At 43.7% G+C, this 7446-nt stretch overlaps 1 pseudogene; it reads left to right on the top strand.

The window, feature by feature from the left end:
- LOC119361249 overlaps window positions 1–5278 on the top strand; it is a 60874-nt pseudogene extending 55596 nt beyond the window's left edge.
- Window positions 5279–7446: the final 2168 nt, after the last annotated feature.

Raw genomic sequence — 7446 nt, forward strand, 5'->3', positions numbered from 1 at the left:
TGAGGTTCACATCCATGAGCTAATAATATCTCGTTATGTGCTCAATGAAGGGTCTCTGCATAAGTAGCCTACACGCGGTGCTGGATTCTTTCAAGACCTTGTTTATCTCACAGACATGCTTTAACCTGGATGAGATTGTTGACTTGCTGTGATGCTTTCAATGCTTGCAAAACTTGTTTATCGAGGTGATGGTTTCACATGCGTTGAAAGCCCACGCACAATATACATAATATACTGGCACTAACTGCTCAGTTTGCTCTTTATGTGTGTTTAGCAGGGAGGATGGGATCAAAGAGGTATAACAAATGAATGTCACCAAAAGCAGTTGGTGTTTATCAATAATCCCGACATTTGTTTGAGGGCATTAACGCTGGAAGACTATGAAGTCACAGATGCAAACACTGCATTTGTGACATTCTTTATTCTCAATGCTAGGATGCTACTTACAATCAGGCTTAAGTTTGGCCTGCACAGAGATTTCACTCGTGAATTTTACAAACGGCAAGAAGAGGCACTTCAGATGGACAACAGGGCTTCTAATTGGGCCAAGCTTAAATTAACAACAACTTGCAAGCATATGCACATGGATTTAAAAAACACAGGTGTTGAATATCTGGATTTTCCAGATCCATTCAACTGTGGATGCTGAAAATAGGTCTGGAGAGATGTACTTGCTATATTGAATGAGTGCATTGTGTAAACATGGTCAAACAATTTTCACTCATTTTGCATTGTACTGTCTGTAAGCTTTTTTTTGTTGAGGCAGTAAACTCATGTTTTTAAAATTAGGAATATAAACGTTTATGCTGTTTGTTTTCAATATTGATCATATGTTTCTGGACCCAATGATAAAAGAAATCAGCTCGCACATATGCTCAAAAATCAAACTAGTATCCTCTTGTTTATCTTAGTTATTTGCCATGAAATTTTGTCTTTTAAAAGCAACATGTGTCGACTGCAAACCTGCAACTGCTGCAACCGCGCCTCTCCGAAGGACGTTCGTGCACCCCACAGGAAACGAACGGGCATCGAGAGGTTGTGAAAATCATACGTCCGTGTGAACGCGTCACTAAAAACATTTGGAATGCTATGATAATGACTTAAGGTCAGCAATGAACCTCCAATCACTTTTTAGATGTTGGGTTTCCATTATCATTATCATATTGAACAAAACTCATGCATCCGAAGAATTCGTCAAAGCAAAAGATTGCATGCCCCTTTTAATTGCAGGCACCGTGTCCCTCTGAGAGGCCGTGTCAGAAATGAACAATTCAGAAAACACTAGCACGGTCTTGGGTCATTTAAACACTAGCACGAATAGTTTTTCAAGATAATAAAATTTTCCTGGTGTTGAGAATTTCATATAACCGTTGTTTTGCAACGTATTCCAGGGGAAACCATGTGCTCTGATATATGTACCAACTTCGGCTGCTCTAGATTGGAGTCAGGCGTTCTTCACAGCGCGATAACAGTGCATCTTCCTCGATGCTTCAAGACATGCCTGGTAAGCAGAAATGTTTGCCACCCCATGCTGCCCATCACTTACTACCAACTAGTGTATCTTTCTAATCGAGGAAATAAAAATTTCTAGCATATTGTTGGAATGGAATGCCTACATTTAAGCATTTAATGATATGTTTTCAATTTTTGATGTACCTTGTTTTATCAAACAGCAACATGTTAAAAACAATTGGTACATATATGATAAGCGCTATCTGTCTTGGTTATACATGTCGGTATTCAAGGATTCCTTCTTGCCGGTTTGAAGATTTTTTTCTTGCGCAGTATGTGCCGTGCTATTGCAGGTAGCAAGTCACTTCTTCAATCTATCAGTGGAAAGAGCAAGCATTTCAAGAAGAAGGAAAACAAAGGAATCCAGTACTGATCACCAATGAGGATCTGTCATATGAGAGCCGCATCACCGATGAACCTAACCGGTCAAAAATTCATGGACCTGGCTGGGAAAAGTTAATTAGTGACTACGATCTTTGTTATCGAGATCTAATCATCATAAACCTGGATACTAGGAGTCTGTCCATTGAGATAGATCTGAGACTCAGTGATTCTCGAGGAGGTCACAGGCCCCTTCCCAAACCATCACTAGGTAAGTGCACCAACTTCCATACTGTTTTATCAATTACATTTATCAGCATACTTTGGTGCTCCTACCCCTGTCCACTAAATGAATGTCATACTTACAGTCAAAGTTATTTCGAAAATGTTTTATGCAACTCTGTTGATTATCATCCCAACTTGATCACATGCATTGAACTTAACCATTCCTTTTAAATTTAAATATCGAGTTCATCTGTTTAAACAAATTTGTTTGAAAATGAGTTATTTTTTCCCATGCAGCTCTTGATTTTCTAAATGACTCGGAGAGGGAGTACATTGGGAAAATAGTGTTTGGTCGAGGCGTAAACCTCTCATACAGACAATTTGGATAGATGATATACTATGTGTTTGAGTCTGACGACTTCCCCACAATACCCTTTGTGCAGCGTCTAAACGTCACTAATGTCATAAATGGCCGCCTAGTTAGTCATTGAATATTTGTTTTGATCCACTGCCATGGTTTTGTTTGCTATTTTCAATGTTTTATGTCCTTGTACATTGATTTTATCAAGTAATATCGGTACAATCTGTAGAGAATCCCGTCTGTCATTGTGAGGCTTCTAAAGATGAACCTGGGATATCTACCTCAAAACGGTGGAATCATCCTAATAGAGATGTATGATGCAATAGACATTAGCACAACGTACTCCATACGAACCGATGGCATAATGGAGGTGACAGGTTTTTCAGATTTTGCCCGGGAAGCTCAGCTGAGGGTTGGTTCAATTGTCCTTGTCACAATTGAAAACCGGTGGCCAACACTGGGAAACATGAAATTGCTGCGGATGATAATCAACGACCTTTCCTGATAGAGCGTTGCCGGCGGCTATACTTCCTAGTTCAGTAATTTATGTCTGTTTTTTGAACAGGTTGTACACACCAGTTTTGTTATTTAGTTATGTCATGGTATGTAACTGAGCATATAATTATGTCCAAGAGGACGGCGGTGAAAATTTCATGTCAAAAAGGTGAAACACTTACGTGGGTTACTTTATTTATCTCTGATAATAATAAAAGGATTCGCTGACTAATAATGGAGAATGAATGGCTGTGGTGAAGTATCTTTCAGAATAGTTTAGTGACGTTGCTAGCTCCCCACGTCAGTAGTATACATAATTTTCACTATGGTGCTTCGCAGAATAGTGTCATGCCAAGTAGTTTGTTGTGATGACCTCAAGCATACACCTCCTAAAAACCTAGCGCCTTCCCCTATGGCTCAGTCACCTTAAACATCCATGCCTTTACAAACTGTCACTTAAAACATTTGACAGAACACGGGCACGGATTGACATCCATGCAATCACATAGCTTCATGTCCGTGCCTCACGTAGCATCATACCTGTGCCTCTAGCTGTGCTTCTCGCTGTATAAGTGCGTTTCGCAGCTGCATGCCCACGCCCCTTGTTTCTTCTCGTTGTTTCTGCCCATCTCGTACTTGCAACTATTTCAGACATGATCATGCCCTGTTCCGTCGGCACATTCATGCCTCTCATAGTGAATTGAAAAACATTCCGGAAAATAGTAACGGACGCCTATTGTCAATCCTCACGTCACATACATTCGACGTTCATTCCTTTGTCAAAGAAGTAATTGTCGTGCCTTTGCCAAAAAACATATAAGTGTAAAACGATTCTTCCTACACTTGTAAAACCCAGAATGCCCTAGATAAATGTCGAATCCCACCTTGTGGTAAAACCATGGAGACCGGTGCTTCTCAGAAACACATCTATGGCTTTTTGCGCATGTAGTTGAGTGCACTGCTATTTGTTCGTGCCCGTGCCTCACGTAGCACCATAGCACGAATTGACATCCGTGCAATCACGTAACTTCATCTTTGTGCCTCACGTAGCACCGTATCTGTGCCTCCAGTTGCGCATCTTGTTGTATAAGTGCTTATTGCAGCTGCATGTCCACGCCCCTCGTTGCTTCTCGTTCTTTCTATCCATCTCGTAGCATCAGTTGCAACACAGACACACAACAGTGCCTCCTATAAAGCACATCACTTATACAACGAGAGTGCAAAAACTTAACATTTGACAGCAAACTCAATGTATCACTGAAAACAATTGCCACGACCAGTGAATGTACCATGCCTGTGTGTCTGAGAGTTAAACCAGCCACTTCAACCATGCTTCTCTTGGTTAGAGACTTGTGCACGAGATAAATTGTAAAAGTTAACATTTGATAGCAAACTACGCAAGACAATGATCATCTCCCCGACTTGCTGGAGATACGACGGTTCTTAAAAACATAACTGCTGATTTTATTTTTATTTCTTATAAAGAAAAACCACGATCAAAAACCCAGGACGCGCACAACCACACCGTCAGGGAGACGAAACCACGATCTAGAACCCACGATGTGCACAACCGCATCGACAGTGAGATCGTGCACTCCTTTGCCGCTTCCCCGCCCTTAAATTTAGACTTCCGTTGTGGACTTGTCTCCCACAAAGAACAGAAATCACCATTGCGCTCCCACTCACTGTTCCCCATGAAATACCAGGTTGCAGGAGGACAAACTGCTCCAGGCCATGGGATTCACCAGGGAATTCGAGGTGCAGGCCCACGGCAACACCAAGTTGCACGTGATCCACACCAACGACTTGCACAAGGTGGCCACCATCATCGAGCAGTACGAGCAACACCTCAAATTCGAGCGCCACAAGATCGTCGGACTTGATGTGGAGTACACCAACGACGTTGGCGAAGATCAGAAACCAGCCCTCGTCCACCTCTCCATCGGCAAGGATCATCCGATGCTGCTCTTTCAACTGAGCACCGCCGACAAGAACTGCACCAGGTTCGACAACTTCCTCGCCGACCCCAGGTACACGTCTGCTGGCTTCTCCATCGGCGGTGACATAGAGATGCTCGGCCGCGTCGAACTTGAGATTGCCCCCTTCGTCGACATCCAGAAAGAATGGAGGGTGCCTACAGCTGCCAAGCCCCTGGACCCCCTTGGCGATGTCTCAGGCATCCTTGTCCACGACTACTACAACGACATGAAGAAGAAGATCACCAACGCAGAACACAGGTGTTGGGCATGCATGCCCCTGTCCATGAGGCACATCGAGTACGCGGCAAAAGATGCTTATGCTGCGTACGAGATATGGAAGCCACCTCACCACCATCCAGGAAGGGCTCCGCCGAGCAAAACTTGAGAAGGAGCAGTCCAAGAAGCGCGCAAGGTCCTGGGGCGACTACGACTACTGAAGCAGGTGGTCCCGGCCAAGAAAAGTATCTAGAAGATTGCTCATGCCATTCTAGATTTCTCGTTAGATTTGCTTTCTCTCAAGACTGCCATTTGCTTGTTCTAAATTTAGATTTGCTTGTGTCGCAGTTAACCTTGTAGTTTGCTTGCAGTTTACATATCTTCTAAACAAGTTTCTTTGCAGTGCAATGTTGGAGTTCTCTATTATTAGAATATATTGGCGTGAACTGAAAAAATAAACACAGTACAGATGCTATACGATTAGCGTAACGCACATGCACTAGTACCTTTGTGGATGCATCGTCGAAATGCAGGGACAACAATTGCAAAACCATTGCACACACAATGTTCTAACAAACCATTGCACACACAATATTAAAAATCATTCGTATGCAACACTTTAGAAAAACATTTTGAATACAGAGGTAGTTAGGTGTTTATTCTCCTTGCAAAAACATTTCTTACGCCCGTGACCCTCAGAGAAGAACACACAGAGGAACGGTTGTCCGTCAATAACACCAACTACTTAAAACACCCACTGAGGCACTTCTGTGCCTCCACTCCTATGGGGACCGTGTGTAAATTGGCTTCACATCCGTTAATGAGGCCGAATGCCTCCGAAGACACATGGAACTCATAGGCCATGGCCCCCGCAATGAAAACGTGTCAATGAAAGCTTCTTGAAAACAGAGGCACACCTTCACGTGCTTGCATCACGATCCTTCGCGTCCGTACCTCCCTTAGAATCACGTCCGTGCCTTACGGCCAGCTTCCGACGTATCGGGTCGATGAAGATTTGCTTCCTTCTTAACATGGGACGTGACTATCGCAGAGGCATAGGCTCCATCCTACACCTTCGTGCCTCGACAAGTACGCCGACCGTGCTTGTAACTGTGAAGCGTATAGGACACCTTAGGGACAACCTTGCAACTATTTCAGACATAACCATGCATGTTCCGTCAACACATTCATGCCTCTCACATTTAATTGAAAAACATTCCGGAAAAACACTAACGGACACCTATTGTCAATCCTCACGTCACGTACATTCGACATACATTCCTTCGTCACACAAGTAATAGTCGTGCCTCTGCCACAAAACATATTAGTGGAAAACGATTCTTCTTACACTTGTAAAACCCAGATTGCCCTGGATAAATGTCGAATCCCACCTTGCGGTAAAAACACTGAGGCCGGTGCTTCTCAGAAACACATCTGTGGCTTTTTGCGTATGTAGTTGAGTGCACGGCTATTTGTTCGTGCCCATGCCTCACGTCGCACCATAGCACGAATTGACATCCATACAATCACGTAGCTTCAACTCCGTGCCTAACGTAGCATCGTATCTATGCCTCTTGTTGCGCATCTCGTTGTATGAGTGCTTCTTGCAGCTGCATGTCCACGCCTCTCATTGCTTCTCGTTCTTTCTGTCCATCTGGTGGCGTCTGTTGCAACACAGACACACAACAGTGCCTCTGAAGAAACACATCACTGCTCCTCCCAGCGAATGTATCAAGAAAACAATTGCTACTCCCAATGAATGTACCACACCCGTGTGTTTGAGAGTTAAACCAACCACTTCAAGCATGCTTCTCTTGGTCAGAGACTTGTGTCTCTACATACTACCCCTGCATGCCTCACTAGATAAATTGTAAAAGTTAACATTTGACAGCAAACTACGCAAGACAACGATCATCTCCATGACTTGCTGGAGATACAACGGTTGTTAAAAACATAAATGCTAATTTTATTTTTATTTTTTATAAAGAAAAAACATGAACCAAAACCCACGATGTGCATAACCACATCGACAGTGAGATCATGCACTCCTTTGCTGCTTCCCTGCCCTTAAATTTAGACTTCCGCCGCGGCCTTCTCACACACAAACAATAGAAATCGCCATTGCGCTCCCACTCACCGTTCCCCATGAAATACCAGGTTGCAGGAGGACCAACTGCTCTAGGCCATGGGATTCACCAGGGAATTCAAGGAGGTGCAGGCCCACGGCAACACCAAGTTGCACATGATCCACACCAACGACTTGCACAAGGCGGCGACCACCATTGAGCAGTATGAGCGACACCTCCAGTTCGAGCGCCACAAGATCGTCGGAGTTGA

This window comes from Triticum dicoccoides, chromosome 2B (assembly GCF_002162155.2).
Source record: "Triticum dicoccoides isolate Atlit2015 ecotype Zavitan chromosome 2B, WEW_v2.0, whole genome shotgun sequence".
Lineage (NCBI taxonomy): Eukaryota > Viridiplantae > Streptophyta > Magnoliopsida > Poales > Poaceae > Triticum > Triticum dicoccoides.